Here is a 26,660-nt window from a genome sequence, read left to right as displayed (position 1 = left end):
TAGCTGAAACACCTTGAAATCTGAGGTCACGTTGTCCTTTGATCAATTCTGCATTGTGCTTAGTGCACTGTCCTGCACGTGAGAGCATTCAATAGTAATTACTGAAATTGCATTTTGATTGAAGAAGACAAGGCTGACCTTTGCCAATAAGAAAAACAATGTCACAAGACTCCTGTCATATTCCGATATTCTAATTAAGTCATATTCCTCTGTCACTTTCTTTCCTGAGACTCTTGGGAAATATTTGAGCTTAAATTAATGGTATGTATTTGTTATTGGAAGGTTTGAATTTATATAAAAAATCTTTGGGTTGGTGAGCTCATTCCCTTTCTTATGAATATTAAAGGCTACCTGATGGTCCCCAGTTGCCTCCCCTCACCTGCAGAAAAAGCATCTCCTTCCCAGCAGGAACCTACCTGCTGCCTCCAACACAGGCTTATCTTTTTTCATAAAGTCATCTAGGACAGACCGTAAGGACCAGGCATGGGGCACAGTTCTCTCTAAGCTTTCCCATCTCCAAAACATTCTAGTCCTACAAAACAGTGGTCACAGCAAACCTCCCTCAGAAGATGGCAAGCTTCTGTCTCCACGCCTTCATGCCCTTCAAGGTACTGTTGTTCAAACTTTCCTCTCCTTAATTGACTCAGGCCACAGATTTTGCTTGCAGAACGAGAACCCTTTATTTCTATTAATCCTCACTCCAGAGCAGACTATCTTAGAGGAAACAAGGAAGAATATTGGTCCAGGTTCTAGACTCTCACTTCCCTAGCAGAAACTGGCAGAAATAGGGGTATTCTACAAATTCAAATAACAAAACTTTATTCATAACTAATTTCAATAATTGTGGTTTTTTTCAGGTTTCACTCATTTTCATGAAGATGAAAGTCAAATTAAAGCAACAATAAGTTAAAGGAACGCAAGGTCAGTGAGGAAAATAAGCAGAGCTTGAGAGTTCTCAGATCTGCAGAACCTGTGGAGCAGGACGATTGAGGATTACTTCCTAGTTCCATCACTGACTTGCTGATTGCCTTTACTTCCATTCCGGGAAAATCCCCCTAGACCTAAAACTCTGAGCTAGTCTTCAAACAGTAGATTAGAAATCATAACAGTCTTTGAAGTTTTGGATTTTGAAGTCTCTTTCCATCTTAGTCACCACCCACACTTACCAAATACCATTTAGAATCTCAAAACTCTCATATCCATTAGTTTATCTCTGACTTCTCCTCAAGATAAAATTTTAAGATAATTTGGAACAAAGTTAAAGAATAAGTAAAGTAACTGAGCCAGTTCAAAATGATTTAAAGATTTAACAGCCTCTTTTATCAGAGAAGGCAGCTGCCTGGTGAAGTTTCTTTGGGTGTTGCTTTTTTTTTTTTTTTTGAAACAGATTTGATCTCTATTCATTCTAACTTATCATAGCTGGAGAAATTCAGTATTAAACTGAATATTCTGTATACATTTTTAAAATGTTTAAAAATGTTTGCATTTTACTTATTTATATTAGCACATGAAGTGGTATGTACTATTGATAGATAAAAGAAACTTAACATTGAAGTGAGTGTAATATATGAATAAAGTAAGAAACTCAACTAAATACATATTTTTATTTATAGAGATATTTTTATAGATGCACAGCTATTCCATTGCTTATAAAATTGTGTAACTAGCTGATTTTAATTTTTAACTTCATTGTCAAATAACATCTTTTTTTAATGATGATATTTTTAATGATGACGAATAAGTCCCATGATAGCATAAAATCAGATTTTGCTTTTATGTAGAATCCTAAGGTTGCTGTACATCTCTAGTACCAAAAAGAATCGATGTCAAAATAATTACTTTTTGCAAAGAAATATGCCTTCCACAAGCCCCTGCCTTCTAAGCAAGAGCCCTACAGTTGTCTGCCAGAAAATGATTCTAAAAATAAAAAGGAATATAAGCAGAAGAACAGCTGTTTTTCCTTCCATCTCCTTTCCTTGAGAGAACCACAGCAAAATGTAATTTTAGGCTTTACGTCCAAAAGTAATATGCTAGAATAGTTTCTCCTCTGCATCTTTCACCGCTAGCATTTAGTAAAGAAGGTTTAAAAACTACTACTAGATATAAATTATCTTGTGCTTAGTATAGACGGACCTATGTGCCATGAATTGGCTCAAATTTGTGATAAAGACAGGATGTGAACAATAAAAGGAACTATTTTTGCAGCTGTTGGCCCTAAGTCTAGCACTATTTATTATGATAATATATTGTGCCTTTTCTAGGAAACTGTGTAGGGTATACCTGCCAGATTCATATGGTCTTGTGACTCATATGGCTTAACGCCAGATCAATGAACAACACAGTGTTATTCAAAACTCAGGGTTACTAGAGCTCACATTTGGGTCCCTAGTGGCCCAGCTTTTACCCTTCAGTTTCTAAAGAAACCCTGGCTCATTCACATAGGAGTTAACTAATGGAATTTTTGCAATCCCAAATCAGCTTTGTTTAATTAACTTCATCTGATGTGAGCTTCTCACTAAAAATATTAAACTGAGAATAATGTCACTTTATAAGGCTCACATCTGTACCTCAGAGTTTTGAATGTTTGAGTTGATAAAACATTTCATTCTAATCTGATTTTCTCTCATTAATTATCTTGAGGCATCTTAATATCCTTGGGGAAGACTGCGTCTACCGAATTAGGTCAAAATTTCATGGTCTCTACTGGCAATCACTAGTTTAACTTATAGTTGTCAGTAAAATATATATGAATTGTGAATTTAATATTGATAGAATCAGCCGTGCATTTTGTAATCTTTATGTGGTGCGCAGAGTAATGGTCCCCAAAGATGCCCGTGTCCTCATCTTCAGAACTTATGAATGTGTTACCTAACATGACAGAAAGGACTTTGCAGATGCGATTAAAGTTTAAGATCTTAAAATGGGAAGACTATCCTGAGTTGTCCAGATGGGTCCAGTCTAATTGCCCAAGTCCTTTAGTGTGGAGAACTCTTTCTGAGTGCAGAGAATCAGAGAAATGGCTGAATGAGGATTCAGTCTGTACTTCTCAGCTGTGAAGACGAAGAAGGGTGGCCATGAGCCAAGGAATGCAGGTGGCCCCTAAACTCAAGAAGACTAGAGAATGAATTCTCCCCTAGAGCCTCCAGAACGGAAAGTAGCCCGGGTGACACCTTGATTTTATAGTCCACTGAGACTTGTGTCAGACTTTTAACCAACAGAACTATAAGTAATACATTTGTGTTCTTTAAACAACGAAGTTTCTAAGTCATTGTTACAATGACAAAAGAAAACGAATACACTTTCCTAGTGATTATATTGTTTTAATCTCTTCTTTTGTTGGGGAGAAGTAAGTTTACTTTAATCACTTCTTTTGTGAGAGAAAAGTTAATAAGGAAAAAGTACTCAATTCCAAGTAGGGAAGGAATGTGCTGCCATAAAAATGAAAACCCACCGGTTAAGTGTGGGGATCCAGCTTCCAGCCTTGGCTCTGCCATTAGATGAATACAGAAACTGGGCAAAGCATATAACCAGTTCCTCATAGCCTGAGCTTCTTTTCTATCATTGGACAAAATGTTTACGTCCATGCTCCCCATACTTCTTTTGGATACTGGTTTGATTTAGCTTGTCTTTCTAGTGAGAGCCAAATGAATCTTTTTTCTGCCATATGTCATCGTCTCATGCTTTACTAAGACTACAGACCTGGCATTTCCATATTTCAGCAGGAACAAGTTTAAATATCTGTAAAACTTAAAACATCGTATAATGACATAAAAATAAAATGAAAACTCTGCTAAACCAATTTTTAAAACCACCCTGCCTAAAACTGCTTGGAACCACTTCTTGACCCAAGCATGAAGAAACTGTAATCTTTTTAGTGCATTCTGTATAAACCGCTACTTGTATCAGTTAAATCAAAAGGAGAATATTTTCATGGATATCTTAAGAGTTCAAAGCTACATAAGTTTTTTTTTTAATTGCAAAGAGTTAGCTACTCAATAGATTGTTATCTCACCTAAAACATTAATACAATGAAGAGCAAAGCCTTGATATAACATATTCTGGAATATAAGTTTTCAACATAAACATTATCAAAATGTTTTAATATAAAAGGGCTTTAAAAAGTATAGAAACAGTTTATATTGTTGAAATTTCTTTAATATTTAACCTGCCATAACCTAAATTAGGTAGTATCATAATTTCTCTCTATTTTTCGGAAATTTCTTAAATAGCAATTAACTGGTAAATTTTCAAACACATGAACAGGATTAAGCATGAATGTAGTAAAAAAAAATTAAAAGTTAAAGCATTTTAGCATGCTTTCAGTATAGAAAGGAATTCACAAAATAAGCATTTATGATATTTAAGATAAGACAGATATCCTTACATATAAGTTACTTAATTTAAAAATTTTAAATTAAGAATTTTGTTATATTCTCTTGCAACTGTATTTCTCACTGATTCTTTATAGAAAGGTGAGTGAAGAGCAGTCCACTAATATGATCTCACACAAAAACAAAGCAAAGTTATACAGCAGGGTATATTCCAGAAGACTCCAAAAATATAAGAAACGAAATGCTAATTTTCATCAACATCTCTCTAGAAATGGACAGTCTAAACCATTTACCAAAATCTCAAAAAAGCCATCTGTCTACCTCCTACACAGAATAAAAGGTTCAGCTACATGAAGAAATGAGAAAGTTCCCTACCTCATCTACTCCATTCTCATTCTTTTATCTCTTGCAAAGATACCCATTAACTAATCAGAAATTGCCTTTACCTACCACCTCTATTTAAACATAGGATTACATTCTTTACAAAATATACTGAAATACTCCCTTGAGAATTAAGAAGAAATAAATACACAACTAACACTGTCATATGGACAGAACTCTCAGAATGGAGAGAAAGGAACCTGTCTTGTGTGTTTCATTTATTGTTTATTGCTAAGGCATACTGAGTGGAAAAACTGAAACAGAAAACTTACTTTCAAAGGAAATATTCATTCATGGCTCTTGTATCTGAATGATGTAAGTGGTTCTATAGTACTCTGCTCAAAAAGCTGAACGCTGCTGGCTTATCCTTGAGAAGCATGGATATGTTCTATGGGAAACTTTTATGAAGCACTAATTTCATTTATCGCAAAATAGAAACATTATTTTACTATCCAACTGTGAGATATTTTGAAAAACATTAAGTATGAAATAAGTATGCAATAATGGTGATCAATATACTTCAAACTTTACATATATCCCATAACTAACTCTTTGTCCTACAATATAAGTTTTAATTTCTCTAATATGTAACTTCTCAGCCTAATTTGGCCCTTTTTTCTAATAATATCTTCCAATATAATCATAGACCTTTCAAATGTTAATATTGTTTAAGGTGGATAAAGTATCAACAAAAATATATAATTCACACACTTAAAATATAGCCCCATTTGTCCTGTGACATCTGTCAAAATACTTTAAGAAATTTATGTATTTCAAAGAGTTCGAAATTAAAAGTGCTACTGTGTTTGCTACTGCTGCTAATCTTGAAGAGTAGAAGGCATTACATTGTGCATTCAGTTATTTTATGTCTGTCCCATGTATGCATTCACACACACACACACGTATTTTAAGTACACACTGTGTCTGTTCTAGGTAATTGGCTGAAATGCTCCAATACACTATGATTTCAGTCAGTAGTATATCTTAGAAAGCAAGAAACCATTCATACACCTAAAAGAGAAAAATAGAGGTATTTAGTAATTCTTTGATATGCAAAAGAAGGCACTTACCTTCCATTTCTATGGACATCTGAAACCGCACTGGAAACCCAGCAACGGGGAGAGGGGCTTTATTGCAGGGTGAATCATCCCCACGTAGATGCTCTGAACAACCCCTGTATGCATACTGACATCATCAGGAGAGACTTGGAGGCAGAGGGTACTATGGTAACCAAGCAATATGCTGGGAGACAGAAGCCTTTAATTGCTTTAACAACTTCCTGGGGCTAGAGCTACCAGGCTTGGATTTGCTAAATAGGAAATGAAGGTTGTCACAGAAGCTGTGAGTGTGAAACAGAGCAAGGGAACTCAATGAATTCTGAATCTATTCATTGCGATGTGACTTTTTAATGACGAATGTCATTACATGATTCCATTAGCAATATTCTTCTCATAGCTGAAGCTCTGAAAAAGTCACAGTTCAATAAATAATGCTTCCAGGCAGCAAGTATTCATAGTATAAGTGTTTATAGATGGCTTTCTTATTTAACAAACATTAATATTACTGAATTACAAACATCTTTTTCCTTGAGGGGTAACACTTGATTCCCTCTGAAAAGAAAGCTCACATCTGTGCCTTCGGTGGTGGTCAGCGTACTGATAACAATGAAAACTGATCCTCTCTATTTACTTCAGAAGGCGTCAGCTGCCTATTCCATTTATCTCCAAGCTCCAGTAATGCGTTACCGATACATCACTTATCCAGAAAACACCTCCAGCGAAATGCCTAATTATGACACCCAGATAAAATCAGAAGAAATCTGCCATCTTACTGCTACGTAGTCTTCTTGATTAAGTCTCTTCTATCACAGGCAGAATTACTTCTACTTCTAACAACCCCCAAAGCTACACATAATTTAAATCTTCACTTTGAACTATTCGTCCTGCCCTGCATCTGTCACCCACATTCATAGGAATGCAACCCCTCTTAAAAATACCAGGTTTAAAGTAACTGTTTAAAATAATAATGTTTCAACATCAAACTGAGTCTATAATGATATATCATGCTTATTTGATCAAATGTGATGCTTTAATAAGTATATAATTATCATCTGTACTTTAAAAACTATTGTTTTCTTCTTCATGAATATTGGATTGACATGTTTTTAAACAATACCATGGTCTAATTTTTCTACTGCAAATACTGTAATTGCAAAGATAAGCAAGTAACTTGGCAGATCTTCTTTAAGACAGTCATAACACAATAAAACATGAAGGTTGTCATTCTGTACTGTATACTTAGATCTAAGCCATTTCAAAGAAACTATTATTATCTCTATTTCAATTTAGGTGAAGCTAAGCCCGCTTTTAATGTTTCCCTTGTGAGAAAATAGCATACGAATGAATTGCAATAATACTGCTTACAAAAATAGTAAAATGGAACACAACAGCACCAATATACAATCTGGGAAAATGTCAAAAAATTTAAAACTAATTGACAGGTTAGACTTTTCACTACTGTAGAGGTTAGGGAGAATTCTGAAAGCACAGTAAAATCAGCCCTCGCAAAACCCATAAGTCAGTTTTTCTTAACCTAGATAAAGTGAAAAACCTTTATAACAAAATGGTATTACTTCTATCCTTTCACTTGCTCTTCCTGAGATCCTGATTTTGAGAAGCAAAACATGCAAATTTTGTGAAAGTATATGCAAAATTTACCATGATATAAGTGAAAATAGTATGTGTATATATACACACACATACGTATATGTACTTATACATCATACATATGATCCAAATTTTAAATAAATGTATTTATTTATTTAAATGTGTATTGAAAAATATCTAGAAGATATACATCCAATTGCTAGGAGTGGTTAACTTCTGGCAGTTTCAATTAGACTCAGAGAGTCCTCCAATTTTTATATTATATATTTTTAAACTTTTAAACATTTTTTTAGCCATGGATATGAATTACTATTGTAATTTGAAAAATAGAAGTTCATTAAATGTGTTCTGAATTTGCAATCCTGGTTTACCTGTTCTCAGAGAAAATCTATGATAGGTTCAGGGGACTAGATCCTAACATACTAGCCAGACTATTTCGAGGTCGTTTCAAACAATTTTTACTAGGGAGATGACCCATGTCTCTAAACAGAATTAAGATGGGTAAAGCAAATAAAGGTTATCTAGATAACACACACACACAAAAGAGAGCAGGTTTATTGACTTTTCCAGAGATGCAATGGTCATGAAGAAATAGTCCAACAATAAAGCTAGTTTGTTAGATTTTTTTTTAAAGGTACATTTTTTAAAAGAGCCTATCAAAAAATAAGACCAAATCAAGGTGTCTGACCACTAAAAAAGCCTGAACAGAATATGGAAGCAGACAGAAATCAAGCATCAGTGAGTCAAATGGCCCTATGTGGCCAGATTGTATCCTGTTAAAGATGCTTGCTTTAGAAAAAAGGGGCCTAATTTCCCCAACCTCCGTTTCCTAATTTCAGGTTTCATTCGGTTTTTATTCTCCTCAATCTACAAAAACAGCTCAATGTGTCATGTTCTCTTTAGTGTTCTATTTCCTCTTACCACTCCACTAAAATTCTTGATCAATGCAATCTTACCACCTTCTCAGAGAAGATCATAAACTCTTTCTTAAATTGACAGTTTCCTACAAAAATCACTACCCCCTTTCCTTGGATTCCCAAGGATAGCAGAGAGAGGCCCTGTGAAGTAAACACCCTCCTTAGGCCACTCAGCATAGAGCTGGGGGCAGGTCCATAATCTACCCAATAATAGCACTAGCTCCACTAACCTCTGATATATTGTTCCTGGGTGACTGTATACCCCCTTTGATTTGCCCCAAACTTTAGAAAATCTAGTTCTTATTTTTTTCCCAGTGCATCCTAAGGCTTCGCAGGCATCCAAACAGTATTATAATTTCTCAAAACTGAAAGAAAATGAAAGTTAGAAAGTAGAAATGTTCTTACACACACACACACACACACACACACACACACACACACACACGTGTGTGTGGGGGGGGGAGCAGGGAGTGAGCTCACATTTCCCAAAGAAATCACCACTTGACTGTAAAAGTAGTATATATCTTATCTAATTCCTATGAAACCACCTTGATCCTTAAATTGAAGTTTGGAGTTCAACAAGGCCCTGAGCTTAACTTGTTTCTTAAAGTGAAATCATGTTGGCAAGTGCCAATTCCGAGGCAAATGACGATTAAAGTGCTACTTCTGTGAAAATATTTGGCCAGCATTTCTAAAGTTTTGAGTAGCCAACTACAATGCCAGTCTGCTTCCTCTCCCAAATCATTTTTCTGATAAGGCAAAAACGCCCTTCATTCTAAACTAGATTTTCTTCATAATTTATGGTTAACTTCCTCTTAGCCCAGCTAAGCAGCATTCTTGGCTCCCCCGGTCTTGATACAATACTTTCCCTAATACCAGTTAAGCATGTTATAAGTATTGAAAAATGACATTGGTATATAGGATTTTATCATTAGCATTTGAGTTTTAATTTGTTATTACAACAAATTCATACTGATTTAATGAAAAAGTATCACAAGAATTTCCAATGGCAAAAAGTTCTAACTCCCCATCACCATTAAATCTAGTCAATGACCAAATGTCATCGATCAAGTCCCACACTTGCCCCTCTAGCTTAGATCTCTTTTATCGGTCATCTCATAAGGCTCTGGTCTCACTGACTTCAGTGTCTCACACCTTTAATCATTCTATGTATCTAATGAGTTTTAACAAACATTGCCTTACCAGTTTACCACGAAGCTCTGAAATCTTTAAAGGCTCCCTTTGTGGGCTACTAAAGCAAGTGCATATTTCATAGCTTAAACCTAAGCCCATATTTGTCAGACTTACCTCCAGGCAACTGGAGCTATAGCCAACTAGACAACCTGATACACTAATATGTACCCATACTTTCCCTCCTCCAGACCTTTGCTCTTTCTGCCTCCTCCTCCTGTAAGCCCACAGATACCTACCAATTCCCCCCATGCCCCTCCACACACCTATCCTTCCGCCCTACCAACCCAAACCTACCAGTCCTTCAAGACCCACCTCTTCCATCAGCTATGGGTGCCTCCTCAGAAATTCTAGCGTTCTCTACCTTACTAACTGCATTTAAAACATTCTACTGCCTTAATATCATGTATCTTATTTCCCTACTCAACTTAATCTACTGAAAGGTAGAGACAAAGTCTATATTTGCCTCTTATTCTCTATATAGCTCCATGCCTTACAGTTGGCATTCACTGGATATTTATTGAATAAATGAACAAAAAAGTATTATGTCCTAATTATTTTTTGAAGTGTTTAAGATTAAATTATTTCATTTAATCTTTGAAACAATCTAATGTGGTAGGGTAAAGCAGAAACTGGCATTTTATTTTTGAAATGAAAATGAACAGATATTGAAAATGATGCTGTGATTTCTTTTCTATCACATAGCTTCTAGCTCCCCTTATTGCCCAATATGTTCCTTTCTTAGATAGCTACTGCTTCTAATGGTAGCCAGAAGGAAGGTACTATGATATTCCCTTACAGTGAATCCACCATATCTTAAGAATTAAGCCAACATGGCGTTAATTTTTCTTTCTTACCAATAACCTGTGGTATACTCATTCACCATGGCATTCTCATGTCAACTTACGGCTTCGGAGAGGCATCTCTTGTTACCCACTTCCCTTCCCTATGTCTAGCTAATACCCGGAGAGGCTATTTCCTCTGCTCTATCCTAGCTTCTCAGAGTAACTAACACTTTGAGCAAATCCCTGACTTTTCTAAACATCAGTTTCTCATTTTCAAAAAGAGAAGAACAATAGTACTACCTCATATTGTAGTTATGAAGATGAAGATAATGCATAAAGTACTGGCACATCACAAGCCTTCAATAAACAGTAGTTATTAAAGTTAATGATAATGAACAAAACCACAAAGACTGAGATTATACCACCTTCTCTGAAAGGCTTCATTTGTATTTTGGAAGAGTGTCGTAATTTGGTAATAAGGAAGCAGAAGTTGTCCCAGTAAGGGTATTTAAGAGCTTGAGTAATCAGGTAAAGGGGCTTAGGTTTTTTGCTGTTTAAAATAAGGGTGTTGATCTTTTCCAGTCTAAAGCAATTTTAAAAAATTTCCCCACACAAATACCTGCCCTCTTCTGCAACCAAGCCCAGCAGAGCACCCAACGTGTAGGTACTTTTCTCAATTCAAACTGTAATAGACTGAAATTACTCAAAATTTCATCTTTAAAGAATTTTAATTTTGCTTTCATTTAAAGATCCAGGACTAGATCCCTATACTACTTCTGAGCTTACCCAAGAGTCAATTAACTTTAATGTTTTCCCAAAACTAAACATGGATTATAAAGCCTTCAATGTTTTTAATCCAAAAGTCAAAGGTATTATAGATGATGGCTTACTGTAATAGCAAAAACTTATTTCAACATTTCATGATTCTAATTTTGATTACAATTCCCAGAGGAAGCACTGGATTAAGTTCTAATATACTTTTCTAAAAAAGCTAGTTTTAAGATAAATTCTCATTTTAGTCTCTCAATTAGTGGAACTTTAAAATACCTTTTCCCTAGGATACAAAGAAGGAGCTTTGAGTAAAACGTAGAATATATGTATAAATCTAAGCACAGATAATGTTTTCAAAAAATAAAAGGAAGCTTAAAAGGGGTTAAAGATGCTGCTTGCAGCTGAAGAAGACCAACAGTGCTAACAGAATCTGACAGCGGGATGCGGGTCATAATGCTTCTGAATGAAATCTTTTTGAGCAAGGGTCTCACAAAGGGCGTCCAGGCAGGAGTGAGAGTGTGTGTGTGTGTGTGTGTGTGTGTGTGTGTGTGTGTGTGTGTTTGGATTTAAATTAACCAAGTCAGTGCCACAATGCTAAGATTTCTTCTGTTTCACTGATTAAGGCAGGTTTACCGGCAATTCCCAAACGAGGTCAACAGCTCCTAAAAGGTCAAATGCAGCAACTCACACCAAATGTTCCAGATTAAAAAGCAGCAATAACTTCTCCCTCTATAATTTGCTGGGTGTGACTTATTATGCAGGAGATTATCCGGTTTTAATCAACTGCCTGGTTTTCTTTTTCTTCTTTTCATTTTTCCCCAAAAGTTAAAACATATTTTCACATTTTAATGACATACATTATAAGACCACCTCTTTCATTCTACAGTGTCTGGCTAAAACAATACAAATAGCCTAGTTGCAGCACCATGTTTCGCATGGGGGTGGGGATGAAACAGAAAGGCATGGAGGTGGAACTATTCTAGCCAACAGGTGACAAGTACAAGCAAAGCATTACCTGTGTTATTAACATAAACTCACAAAAAGAAAGCTATAAAGGTAATAAATGCCATTGTCAAGTAACAAATGCTCAGAAAACAGCATGCATATAAAAAGGAAGAACCCAAGCCAGGTGGTTCTGGGTTCCAAATCACGAATTCTAGGCTTTGGGAGCTTTTTTAAAATCCAGTGTTTGTTTTTCCCAAGCAGTATAGGACCAAATGTATTCTCATAAAATATTAATCATGTGTATCTTGGGCTCTAAGTCGAAAAGAAAAGGGAAGAGAAAATAAACCAAGGATACTAGAATATAAAGTGATCAAGACCAGCTCTTCACTGACGATGCGGTAGAAACAATAACTACCAGCCCAGGGACTCAAAGGAAATTCTGAGAACTCAACACGGGCCCCTTCCTTCATTTAATGTTCCCGACCTTCAGTTGTGCAAAGGGAGGCATTGCAGTATAGGTTTTTAGAGCACAGCATTGGGTCAATATCTCAGCTCTGACACCTCCCTGGGCCTTGCTTTTGTCACCTATAAGCTCTGGTCTCACTGACTTCAGTGTCTCACACCTTTAATCATTCTATGTATCTAATGAGTTTTAACAAACATTGCCTTACCAGTTTACCACGAAGCTCTGAAATCTTTAAAGGCTCCCTTTGTGGGCTACTAAAGCAAGTGCATATTTCATAGCTTAAACCTAAGCCCATATTTGTCAGACTTACCTCCAGGCAACTGGAGCTATAGCCAACTAGACAACCTGATACACTAATATGTACCCATACTTTCCCTCCTCCAGACCTTTGCTCTTTCTGCCTCCTCCTCCTGTAAGCCCACAGATACCTACCAATTCCCCCCATGCCCCTCCACACACCTATCCTTCCGCCCTACCAACCCAAACCTACCAGTCCTTCAAGACCCACCTCTTCCATCAGCTATGGGTGCCTCCTCAGAAATTCTAGCGTTCTCTACCTTACTAACTGCATTTAAAACATTCTACTGCCTTAATATCATGTATCTTATTTCCCTACTCAACTTAATCTACTGAAAGGTAGAGACAAAGTCTATATTTGCCTCTTATTCTCTATATAGCTCCATGCCTTACAGTTGGCATTCACTGGATATTTATTGAATAAATGAACAAAAAAGTATTATGTCCTAATTATTTTTTGAAGTGTTTAAGATTAAATTATTTCATTTAATCTTTGAAACAATCTAATGTGGTAGGGTAAAGCAGAAACTGGCATTTTATTTTTGAAATGAAAATGAACAGATATTGAAAATGATACTGTGATTTCTTTTCTATCACATAGCTTCTAGCTCCCCTTATTTCCCAATATGTTCCTTTCTTAGATAGCTACTGCTTTTAATGGTAGCCAGAAGGAAGGTACTATGATATTCCCTTACAGTGAATCCACCATATCTTAAGAATTAAGCCAACATGGCGTTAATTTTTCTTTCTTACCAATAACCTGTGGTATACTCATTCACCATGGCATTCTCATGTCAACTTACGGCTTCAGAGAGGCATCTCTTGTTACTCACTTCCCTTCCCTATGTCTAGCTAATACCCGGAGAGGCTATTTCCTCTGCTCTATCCTAGCTTCTCAGAGTAACTAACACTTTGAGCAAATCCCTGACTTTTCTAAACATCAGTTTCTCATTTTCAAAAAGAGAAGAACAATAGTACTACCTCATATTGTAGTTATGAAGATGAAGATAATGCATAAAGTACTGGCACATCACAAGCCTTCAATAAACAGTAGTTATTAAAGTTAATGATAATGAACAAAACCACAAAGACTGAGATTATACCACCTTCTCTGAAAGGCTTCATTTGTATTTTGGAAGAGTGTCGTAATTTGGTAATAAGGAAGCAGAAGTTGTCCCAGTAAGGGTATTTAAGAGCTTGAGTAATCAGGTAAAGGGGCTTAGGTTTTTTGCTGTTTAAAATAAGGGTGTTGATCTTTTCCAGTCTAAAGCAATTTTAAAAAATTTCCCCACACAAATACCTGCCCTCTTCTGCAACCAAGCCCAGCAGAGCACCCAACGTGTAGGTACTTTTCTCAATTCAAACTGTAATAGACTGAAATTACTCAAAATTTCATCTTTAAAGAATTTTAATTTTGCTTTCATTTAAAGATCCAGGACTAGATCCCTATACTACTTCTGAGCTTACCCAAGAGTCAATTAACTTTAATGTTTTCCCAAAACTAAACATGGATTATAAAGCCTTCAATGTTTTTAATCCAAAAGTCAAAGGTATTATAGATGATGGCTTACTGTAATAGCAAAAACTTATTTCAACATTTCATGATTCTAATTTTGATTACAATTCCCAGAGGAAGCACTGGATTAAGTTCTAATATACTTTTCTAAAAAAGCTAGTTTTAAGATAAATTCTCATTTTAGTCTCTCAATTAGTGGAACTTTAAAATACCTTTTCCCTAGGATACAAAGAAGGAGCTTTGAGTAAAACGTAGAATATATGTATAAATCTAAGCACAGATAATGTTTTCAAAAAATAAAAGGAAGCTTAAAAGGGGTTAAAGATGCTGCTTGCAGCTGAAGAAGACCAACAGTGCTAACAGAATCTGACAGCGGGATGCGGGTCATAATGCTTCTGAATGAAATCTTTTTGAGCAAGGGTCTCACAAAGGGCGTCCAGGCAGGAGTGAGAGTGTGTGTGTGTGTGTGTGTGTGTGTGTGTGTGTGTGTGTGTGTGTGTGTGTGTTTGGATTTAAATTAACCAAGTCAGTGCCACAATGCTAAGATTTCTTCTGTTTCACTGATTAAGGCAGGTTTACCGGCAATTCCCAAACGAAGTCAACAGCTCCTAAAAGGTCAAATGCAGCAACTCACACCAAATGTTCCAGATTAAAAAGCAGCAATAACTTCTCCCTCTATAATTTGCTGGGTGTGACTTATTATGCAGGAGATTATCCGGTTTTAATCAACTGCCTGGTTTTCTTTTTCTTCTTTTCATTTTTCCCCAAAAGTTAAAACATATTTTCACATTTTAATGACATACATTATGAGACCACCTCTTTCATTCTACAGTGTCTGGCTAAAACAATACAAATAGCCTAGTTGCAGCACCATGTTTCGCATGGGGGTGGGGATGAAACAGAAAGGCATGGAGGTGGAACTATTCTAGCCAACAGGTGACAAGTACAAGCAAAGCATTATCTGTGTTATTAACATAAACTCACAAAAAGAAAGCTATAAAGGTAATAAATGCCATTGTCAAGTAACAAATGCTCAGAAAACAGCATGCATATAAAAAGGAAGAACCCAAGCCAGGTGGTTCTGGGTTCCAAATCACGAATTCTAGGCCTTTGGGAGCTTTTTTAAAATCCAGTGTTTGTTTTTCCCAAGCAGTATAGGACCAAATGTATTCTCATAAAATATTAATCATGTGTATCTTGGGCTCTAAGTCGAAAAGAAAAGGGAAGAGAAAATAAACCAAGGATACTAGAATATAAAGTGATCAAGACCAGCTCTTCACTGACGATGCGGTAGAAACAATAACTACCAGCCCAGGGACTCAAAGGAAATTCTGAGAACTCAACACGGGCCCCTTCCTTCATTTAATGTTCCCGACCTTCAGTTGTGCAAAGGGAGGCATTGCAGTATAGGTTTTTAGAGCACAGCATTGGGTCAATATCTCAGCTCTGACACCTCCCTGGGCTTTGCTTTTGTCACCTATAAAACTAAGAAAAGAAGAATCGTACCTCTGAAAGTTGTTGAGAGCACTGCTATGAGCTAGTCATGGTTTCAGGTATTTGGAACAAGCCATACAAGGCCTCGGTGTTGAACAAACCATACAAGGCCTTGGCTCTCAGAAATCTTGCATTCTGGATTGGGTAATAAAACAATAAACAATTAAATAAAATGATATTATATATATAGAAAAGGGGTCTGAAGAATCATATCATAGAATGATGAGATAAGAAACTGACCAGATGGGCTTAACGGTTGTAAGAGAGAAACTTCCATCTCAGAAGAAATGACATTTGAATAAGGAGAAGCAGCAAGATGTATAAAATAAACAGACAGAGTCTTTCAGGCATAAAGATCATCAAGAACAAAAATCCAAGACAGAAATGAACTTAGAATGCTGAAGGAACATAAAGAAGCCCAATGTGGCTGAAAGATAGTGAGCAGTGAGCAATAAGTTTAGACACCTATTAGACAATTAAGTGAAGGAGCCAAATAATAATGAATTCATGAATGGAGCCTGACTTAGAGGATGAAACTGGAAATATAAATTTGGGAATCACCTACTTAACAGAAATCTCTGTAAAGCACCCAGCATAGTGCTTGAATACTATGTATTGATAATGAATCTTTCTATTCCTATTTTTCCATGTAACTGAGTTGATATTCGCATTGGGGAGACTGTCAGCAAAACAAAGAGACAAAAGACAGGTTAGGGTTGAATTAGCTCAAGGAAAACAAATGTGTTTCACGTTACTAACCTCTACAAAAATAGTAGGAACTTCCCGGCGTTCTGGGAGCAAGATTCTGAGGCCAACTATGAGCCTGTTTAACAATATGTTCCATTACACGCAAAATACATAAATGGTAACAGATTTCCAAGGCTCTGGAATTGAAATTTTTTGTTCACTATAAGTTTCATTTATTCATTTTTCATTTTTAGTAATTATTTTTCATAATACTTAATATGATATATTAATTATATATTAATAATTAATATAATACTATGAATTAGATACCATTACTATCCCTATTTTATAGTTAATTTATTTGCCCAAAGTGACAAGCTGCCTTCAAACAGTTAAAATCTGGGTGTCTCTAACTCTTGAGGGGATGATCCTACCCACGGTGATATATACGTGTAAAATTTGCTAAATTAGCTCCTTATTTGTATTCCCCTAACTGCACTTTAAGGGTCTTTCCAGCTGAGCCTAATATCTGGTTCCAGTATGGAATGTCTTCTACAATCTCATCAGCCTATTTCTGGCATGTTCTCTGGTTTCTAAATTCACACGTTGCCTTCTGAAGAAAGCATCCAATCACAATTCTGTTCTGTGTTGATGTTAGTGGAAAACATCCTTATTCCCTAAAATGCCAAATCCTATGTGATTTAGTGATTAGATAATTTTGTAGACAGAATGACTTAATTTTAGCAAATGTCAAAATTCCAAGTTATTTTATCAATCACATACCTATTCTTCATCACTTACCCTATTCTTCAGCGTATAGTCTTAACCAGCTGCATTTAAAACACACACATACATTTTATCAAATTGTTACTACCATTGTTATTGGTAACTCGTTCACAAAACAACAGATTCATATACTTTGACTAAAGAATAGGAATTTTTATGAATTTAGTCCTAAGGAATAGGAATTTTAAGGATTGTAGGGCAGTGAGAAGTAAAAACTCTTGTACACATTACAGACTAACCACAAAATAGGCCAAAAAAAGCTAAACTATATTTAACCCTGAACTGCTTTGTCTTTTCTTTCCATCCTCATGCTTTTTTTCCCTACCTATTTTCTGTGAGAGGGCTTCATAACAGGAAAAAAGTATGCCATATACTACATTGATTTGATTCCAGCAAACTAACCAGATTTTGAATTTTTATTAGCAAGAGCCATAGGCAAAAATAATAATATATTATATCTATCAGAGTGGTTAGTTTTATTCATGAACCCATGCTGGGTTAAGAAAAAAAGAAAGAGAGAGAGAAAAAGCTAACTTCAAAGCATTACTGAGATGATTAACTCTCCAGACACAAATGAGAATCACAAACTACTTTGATGTGTGAGAATTTTTAGTGCCTAAATTTAAAGAAAGGACAATACAAGTTTAACCATTTTTTAAAAAAAAAATCCAATGATACACTTTTGCATCTTGAAAACCAATAATTACCTGAGGGAATAAACAAAACTGGAGCTCAGCCTCAGAAATTAAGCCTTCAGTGCAAAGCATACAAACAATATTCTTCTTTCATCATCATATAGTTCAGTGGCAAAATGCCAGCCCCAATATGTTCAGTACAGAAAATACAACTCTTTACACTGTCATTTTATCAGTCACCCACTCCACAAGGTAAACTGAGCATTACTCAAGCTGCATACACATCTTCATCTCAAAAATTCAACGAAGCTTAAATCAGAGTATTTTTCAATATACAAACTAAGTGGCACATGATTGCAAAGACTACAGTTGTATAAGAACTTGTGCCAATAATTAATGTGAAATGAACACTGACAATCATCAAAAAATGCTAACCTTGAAGCCCTGAGCAATCTCTATCATTTATACAGTGTATATCATGGTCTATTTTTGCACAAAATTTGAGAATTATTGTTTAATATGTATAATTCTTAAAAACTCTGTGAAAATAGGCCGTGAAATATACTGTATAAATTTCAAGAGAAAATAGAAATTAAGAAGAAAAGTGTGTGAATTAAAATATGTGATTTTTTTTATAACAATGGCCCAAAGACATGGGGAAGATGTAAGACTGATACTATGTACTTTAAATGGCTTTTCACATGTAATTATATCAGATATGATATTATTTATTAAAATATTTGTACTTACCAATCTGGATATATTTAAATATTCTTAAGACCTAAATGCTATAATATTATAATTTTCTCTTCTTTCTCCTACCAAATTGACATATCTTTATCAATAACCGCTTGGGAAAATATGCAATGCGATCTCAAAAAGAATTACTGTGCTTGATTAAACAAGGTGAAAATGCAGTTTTTAAAAAATATTCTGCCTGACATTCAGTTCTATATGCTAGTATAGCAGGTCAAAAGCCATTAGCTACCTTCTGAAAATACACAATCAAAAAAGTGCTTTAAAATTATTTTGTATACAGTATTCTCAAATGAGTGAGGTTATACTCTAAATGTTTAAAAATGTGATGCTTCAAAAAGAAATATACTTACCATGCCAGAAATTAATTTCAAAATAAGATTTATAATGGCCACATAATCTAGAACATTCACATTGGATAAAGAAAGCTCCATGTTTACTGTGAGATAAATGAATACATAAAATAACCAATCACCTCTACGCTATGTGCTTACCGTCTCCCTTTCCAATAAAAACAACAAATTCAATATGATTCCTAGGAGTCTCAGGACATTTTCTTACCAACCAATAGTCTTCTGAGGAATGATCCAACAGTCGTTTGTATCTTTAAGACATTCTACAGGTGGATTCACACAGAAAAAGCAAAACGCCAGCTTCTGTGCTGCTGCACATAAAGAATTCATAATTCTGTCTTGTTTAACATTTCACACTTGGCAATGAAGTGTATGGCTCCTACCATTACCCTATTAATAGGTTCTATTAGCAATTATTTCATAACTGGTCACTCAGTACTTTGTACAATCAGGTACTATATCTTAATTCATTTAATCCTCATAATGACTTTATGATGTAGGTAATAGTCTATTGTCATTTTATAAGTAAGAAAATCAAGGCACAAAGAGGTTAAGTAACTTGTTCATAGTTATAAAGACAGCAGGTGGCTAAACTGCAATAAGGGAAACTTACAGGTTATAGAGGTCCTGAATGTGATGTGCGACCAAGGGAAAGAAAATGAAGGAGGTGAAAGTACAAGGAGAATCAAATGAAAGGATGGAATAGAGACAAATACTTTCTCTTTCACTGTTTTCTCTAATCTTGTCTGACTGTGGTGTGCTTAATAAACAAAAATAAAGAGGTAACATATGTTACCCAAAGCATATACAGATTTTATGCAATCTCAATCAAAATATCAATGGCATTTTTTAAAGACATAGAACAAAAAAATCATCAGATTTATATAGAACCACAAAAGACCCCGAATAGCCAAAGCAATCTTGAGAACAAGGCTGGAGGTTTTACACTCCCTGATTTCAAATTATACTACAAAGCAACAATAGTCAAAACACCATAATATTAGCAAAAAACCAGACACACAGACCAATGCAACAGAATTAAGAACCCAGAAATAAACTCACATTTATATGAGTAAATAATTTTCGAGAAAGGAGCCAAAAGCATACAATGGAGGGAAAAAAGCCTCTTCAATAAACCATTTATTGAAATTGGAAAGCCACATGCAAAAGAATAAAACTAGACTGCTATAGGTCAACATACATAAATATTAACTCAAAATGGATCAAAGAAATAAATATAAGATCTGAAACAGTAAAATGTATAGAAGAAAACATAGGTACTAAATTTATGGACCTCAGTCTTAGAGAGGATATTATAAACTTGACCCCAAAGCAAAGGGAAGTAAAAGTAAAAATAAATGAATGGGACTATATCAAATAAAAGGCTTCTGCACAGCAAAAGAAACCATCAACGAAACAAAGAGACAACTAACCAAAGGGGAGAAGATATTTGCAAATAACACTTCTGATAAGAGGCTAATATCCAAAATATACAACTCAACAACAAAAACACAAACAACCCAATTAAAAAATGAGCAGAGGTCCTGAACAGATATTTCTCCCAAGGAGACATACAAATGGTCACCTATGAAAAGATGCTCAACTTCACTAGCTACTAGGGAAATGAAAATCAAAACTACAATGAGCTATCACCTCACTCGCACTTGTTAGAATGACCCTTATAAACAAGACAAGTAATAACAAGCGTTGGAGAGGCTGTAGGGAAAAAGCAAGCATCATACACTGCTGGTGGGAATGTAAACTGGTATAGACAGTATGGAGGCTCCTCAAAAAAATTAAGAATAGAATTACCATACGATCCAGCAATCTCTCTTCTGAAATATCTATACCTCAAAAATGTAAAAACATTTATCTGTAAAAATATATGTACCCATATGTTCATTGCAGCATTATTCATGGTGGCCAAGACATGGAAACGACTGAAGTATCCTTCAATAGATGATTAGATAAAGAAGATATGGTACATATATAAAATGGAATATTACTCAGCTATAAGAAAAGATAAAATACTACCTTTTGCAACAACATGGATGGATCTTGAGAATATTATGCTAAGCGAAATAAGTCAGATGGAAAAAGTCAAGAATCATATGATTTCATTCATATGTGGGACATAAAACCGAGAGCAACAAACAAATAAGACAGACAAAAACTCATAGACACAGACAACAGTTTAATGATTACCAGAGAGAAAGAGGGGTGGGGAGGAGGTAGAAAAGGTTTGTAAAAGGGGTCAAATATATGGTGAGAGAAGGAGATTTGACTTTAGGTGGGTGGTGAACACACAAAGCAATATACAGATGATGTATTATTGAATTGTACATTTGAAATTTATCTAATTTTATTAACCAATGTCACCTCAATAAACTTAATACAAGCAGAACATCTCTCAATGGAATCTACAACATTCTACACTGTGGATGAATCAATTGTTATCTGAAGAGTAAGATTAAAACTGGTCTTACTCTTTAGGTTTACCTCTTTAGGTAAAACCACTGAGAACTAATGCTTTTAATAAAGTTCTGTGATGACTATTTTGAAAAATAGATAGATAGATAGATAGATAGATAGATAGATAGATAGATAGATAGATAGATAGATAGATAGATAGATGATAGATAGACAGACAGATAGATAGATAGATAGATAGATAGATAGATAGATAGATAGATAGATAGATATAGACAGATAGATGGCAGAATTGTAACCAGGTTTGCAAGAACAAAAATGACTCCTACTTAAACACTAGGAAGATAATATTTTCTTGATTTATTTCAAAAGATGGATTTCTGCTGTGTGGAAATGCAAATACCCAATCTCATTGCCCAAGCTCTAAGATGGTATCTGATGAATAAACACACATTTTGGTACTATGTCAGATTCACAGGCTGTCGAGGCACAAAAGGGTATATAAGAGTCCGAGACTATTCACCTATAAACCTGGTCCCTAGCATAGGTGAAGGGCAACTCTGGAAGACTGACTTCATAAAGGCTCAGTGGAGCTCTCAGATTGCTGGCTCAAGAGGTTCCAGTCACTCTGGTGTTGTCTTCATTGACTTGGTCCCATCTAAACTCGTTTAAAATAAATCTTAAACTGGCTCCCCAATATTAATGCCCACTATCCCTTTCAGGGGTCCTAATCCAAAAATCTTTCACCAGATCATGGGGGCTCTCATTGATGCTGTTGGGTATTTGGATTTCCTAATAACCCTTCGTTAATAAAATATGCATTCAAACAAAATGCTCCTGTCAAAATGGAGATTCTAAAATATTTCTGGAAAACACTAAATCCTCTCATGATAAGGTTGAAAAAGATTACCCTGTCCACACCCAAAACAAAGGAAATCAAATCCCTGCTTTAAATGGGGACTGTTGCTATTTGTTTTATGGATAAAGGCCAAATTATGCATATTTTTGTGACCTCAGTCAAGAATCAAGGTCAATCACAAGATTTTCTCCCATACCAACAACATAGCAGCAGCATGAATACAGATGTTCCTTATCTTTTTTACCATGATTTCTTAAATTTGGTTTTTCCTCTCAGAGCACCTAAGGTTTCTTTGTTTGTCAAAAGGGTAGCCATTAAGAAAATCACTTAGCTAAAAAGGAAATTAGCTAGCAAATTTGATACAAAACAGATAGTAACAACACCAACAGCAATCTGTACACACAAATTAAGGCAGTAAAGAGTTGCTCTGATAAGCACTTTTAAACTATTAGTGGTATTCAAAAACAGTATCACCACTATTAGAGGTCAGAAAGCAGTTTTAAACATTTCCTCTTGTCTTACTTGGTTCCCACAAAACTCTTAAGAATAATTTTTGGGTTTTACATATGGATGTACAGAGAAAGACAGCAGAAAGAGGAAACATAAAAAGTATCAGGCCAGGATAACTCATCTCCCTTTCCAAACATTTCTATGTATCTTCTTTTATTTGTCACTGTTTTGAGGAACCATCTAATACTAGTTCAGTTTTGAGAAAAGCCTCATAAATTAAATAAACAACACAACAGAAAGAAGACTTTTGAATCTCATAAAAGATGGTGCCAGATTTTGAAGCACACGGTTTTCAAGCAAAAAAAAATCAGAATTTTCATAATTACATTGTACATGTTCAATAGATATATATTTTTAAAGCTAATAATCTTTTATTTATTCACGTAATATTTTGACAGGAAAAAACGTAACCAAATAATTGTAATTTTCACTATGTTTCATATTTAATCAAAATGTCTTCAGCTTTCTACAAAATTTAAAATTTTCTTAAATGTCTATATTGAAAATCATACAGATTAGGAAGAATCTGATAATGTAATAACACTAGTAACTTCTTTTTACTTCCGCCAATTCATTCCAGAAAAACAGCTTTCTATCTACTCAAATCATACCTCTGCTCTGCTGCAAGCTGGGGCCATTTCTGAATGTCCTGCCTCTTTCTTCATCTCAGTGGGACCCAGTCATCATGGTCAGTGCTGCATTATACTGACCTTCAAGATAATGTAAATAGAAGATAACCAGTAACAGTAATTCATGTTTAAGTGATCATTTAAATCAGCTTTATAAAATTGAGTCTCAAGGGGTAACTGGCCAAGGATAAATAAACCACTTCAAGTACATTTTAAATTCAAAAGTATTAAAAAAGTAATGAATTTTATTTAAAATTCTCCAATAAAGGGAACAGTAGGTTTATGAATATGTTCAATTAATTTTTTAAAAAGAGAAATGTGCATTTAATTTGTTAAATCAGAAATCTTAGGTAAATGTAACACAATATATTCAATTAATTTTTTAGATATTGCTGAATTAATTCTAAATGTAAGAATAATCTGCTCTAACTCTAATCACTTTATAAAACTGAAAAATTAATTCTGTATATCTAGTATAAAAGTGTTGCTATAATTCCTTAATGCATTTAATGTTTTCAAAATTCTTTTAAAAATTTTTTACTAGTTTAGTTTTTTAAATGAGAAAAGATATACTATATTACTGTTAGGCTTTAAAATAAAATCAGTACTTACTTAGCATGCTTAATATACTTAAGTATGTCTTATATTTATGTACATAATATACTTAAAATACTGCATTTAACCAACAACCATTTTAAAGATTTTCCAATAGTTTCAAAATTTTTTAAATTTCCATTTATAAGAAGCTTTTGATTCAAACATTAAAAATGGAAAAGCCTAGCCACTTCAGATTTCATTTATATGGATATTTAAATATGTATCTATTTGTTTCTTCTATGAATTTTAAAAGCAAAGAACCAGGTGTTCTACAAAAAAATTCATGAATTCAGAGAAAGTATCTTACATCATTTTTAAAGGAAGAAAAAAAGTAGGAGTGAGGCATTATTTTAGTGGAGAAAGAAAAGAATGTATTCTGTTTCTCTGAGGATCAAGACTACTAACCACAATGCCAAAGGGTAGATATTTTAAAGAAAAAAAAATTATTTCCACATTATTTGATTATCACTAAACTCCACTTCATGGCACTCTTATTTGCTACCCAAGACTTTTGTGTTATTTTTTTTCTAAGATGGCAAAAGGAAGCACATTTCTTGCTCATAATCAAATTGGTCAGTGTGAGATTACCATAAGCCTCAAAAACTGTGAAGCTGTATTCAGATTTGCAAGAATAAACCAATGGTAATTATGTGTTGTAAATTCCTCACTTAACAAAATTATGGTTTGTAGGGTTCCTTTAAATAAGGAGCACCTCTAATGTATTTAGAAGATTTCAAATTACAAAAACTGAATGTCCCATCAACCTTTCATGTTAGTACACTGTCCCCATTCCAACTCTTCATAATGCTAGTCAGTGACAAATAGGTGACCATGTATCATATGCTTCTGAAAGCATAAGGAAATTGCACATCAAGTGCTCTTAATGCAACCAAAATGACCTGAACAGTCAATTGCTTGATAAAGAGATTTTTAAAAAGCCTTGTGCAATTGCCAAGTATACAGACACATTCATTTCCTGGAACTTGGTAAATATTTGTTTTGAAAGTAACCTTATAGTCTTTTTTACATGCCCTTTATCACTACTGGATCAGACAGCAATTTATGACAAAAAAAAGATTTAATTTATCTTAAATATTTCTCTCAATATTATGATTTTTGTCATTACTTTTGTCATCACCTGTCCTCTCCAACATATACACAAAACCACATATAATACACACACATCAATGTTAGTTTCATTACCTCAAGTGAATTTCCTAAATTCCATTCATACCATGTTTAAATATAAATGATAACCCCAAAACAATAAATGGCTCTTATCTCCATCCATGGGAAAAAGGATTGGACAGTTGTTCAAATACTTTGTTGTAAGAAATGCAACTCTACTCAATAGTCGATTTGTTATTATCTTCCTTATTGGCATGGGTACAACTTCTCTCAATGTTTGCACACTGCCCAGTAAAAATGTCAATTGCTGTTGTGTTTAATTATACTATGGAGTAGACCTAAATGGAAATGTTCACTATAGCTACACTTTCCTTCAAGAAACTTCTAGCATGTCATAAATAAAACCCTAGAAACAAGCTATCTGAAGTTATCTGGTTATATATATATCATAAGACTGACTGCTTTACAACTAATTGACAGGATAAGTTTTTATCACCTGGGATTTAAGTAAGGGAATTTACCATATAGATCTTACATTCAGAAACAAACTCCAGATAAAGTTAAGTAGTCCATTTAAAAGGTTTTTTTTTTTAAGTTTAGTTTTTCCTTGGTAAAACTTGGCAAAACATAGAAAACAAAAAAATCCACTGGAGAAAAAGTATAGCAGGTCCTCAAATAAAGTTATTTTGTTATAACATTGATTAGAAAAAAAAATTCAGTTCCCCACCCCGGCAACTGTCTGTGTGGAGACTGCATGATCTCCCCATGCCTGTGTGGGTTTTCTCTGAGTCCTCAGTTTTCCTCCAGACCCCAGAGACAAGCACGTTTGGTGAACTGGCGTGTTTCAATTGTCCCAGTCTGAATAAGTATAGGTGTGGGTGTGAGTGTTCTCTGAGACGGAAGAGTGTCCTATCCAGGGTGGGTGTCTACCTTGTGCCCTGAGCCGCCAGGACAGGCTCTGGCTACCCTCAACCCCGAACTAGAATAAGTGGGATGGAAAAGAATTTTCTTTTATAAACTTGCACAGTCTTTCTGAAGGACAATTTGGCACATATGTACCAAAAGCTTTTCAAAATGTTCGTACCTGTTTATTTAATTTTACTTCTGGGAATTTATTTTAAAAAATAAATAAAGGTAGGCAAAATATTAATCCAGAAGTATTTTTATCATGGTGCTATTTATAAAAGCAAAAAAGAAAATTCTAAAATCTCAGTAGTACAGGATTGGTATAGGTATAACGCATAAAATAAAAGACAATGCAGCTACTTAGAAAGCAGCTATAAAAGAATATTTAGTGACATGAAAAAATGTTTACTATTTAATGCTCAGAGAAAAAATTGCAGGTTATAAAACAGAATAATCATTATGATCCTAATTTTATGTCTTCCAGTTTGTGCCTGTTTTTTCGTGTATGTGCATATATGCATGAACAGAACAGTAGAATTGCTGACATGCAAACGAATGATATCAGTGTTTACCTCTGAATGGTAAAATATCTGTGAGTGAGTAACATTTAAAATATTGTCATTT

At 34.7% G+C, this 26,660-nt stretch overlaps 1 protein-coding gene across 17 annotated transcripts in view; it reads right to left on the bottom strand.

Moving 5' to 3' along the window:
* Positions 1 to 23,486, bottom strand: part of PAM (peptidylglycine alpha-amidating monooxygenase) — a 230,909-nt gene extending 207,423 nt beyond the window's left edge. For all 17 annotated transcript variants that reach the window (XR_002777318.1, XM_011378482.1, XM_011378499.1 and 14 more), the window contains exon 1: positions 23,388 to 23,486. The gene's annotated coding sequence lies outside the window, so the exon portion shown is untranslated. The remainder of the gene's footprint in view (positions 1 to 23,387) is intronic.
* Between the last annotated feature and the right edge of the window lie 3,174 nt (positions 23,487 to 26,660).

Source organism: Pteropus vampyrus, unplaced genomic scaffold, assembly GCF_000151845.1.
Source record: "Pteropus vampyrus isolate Shadow unplaced genomic scaffold, Pvam_2.0 Scaffold11, whole genome shotgun sequence".
Lineage (NCBI taxonomy): Eukaryota > Metazoa > Chordata > Mammalia > Chiroptera > Pteropodidae > Pteropus > Pteropus vampyrus.
Note: the sequence above shows the minus strand (reverse complement) of the source record. Positions and strands in the feature narration are given on the sequence as shown.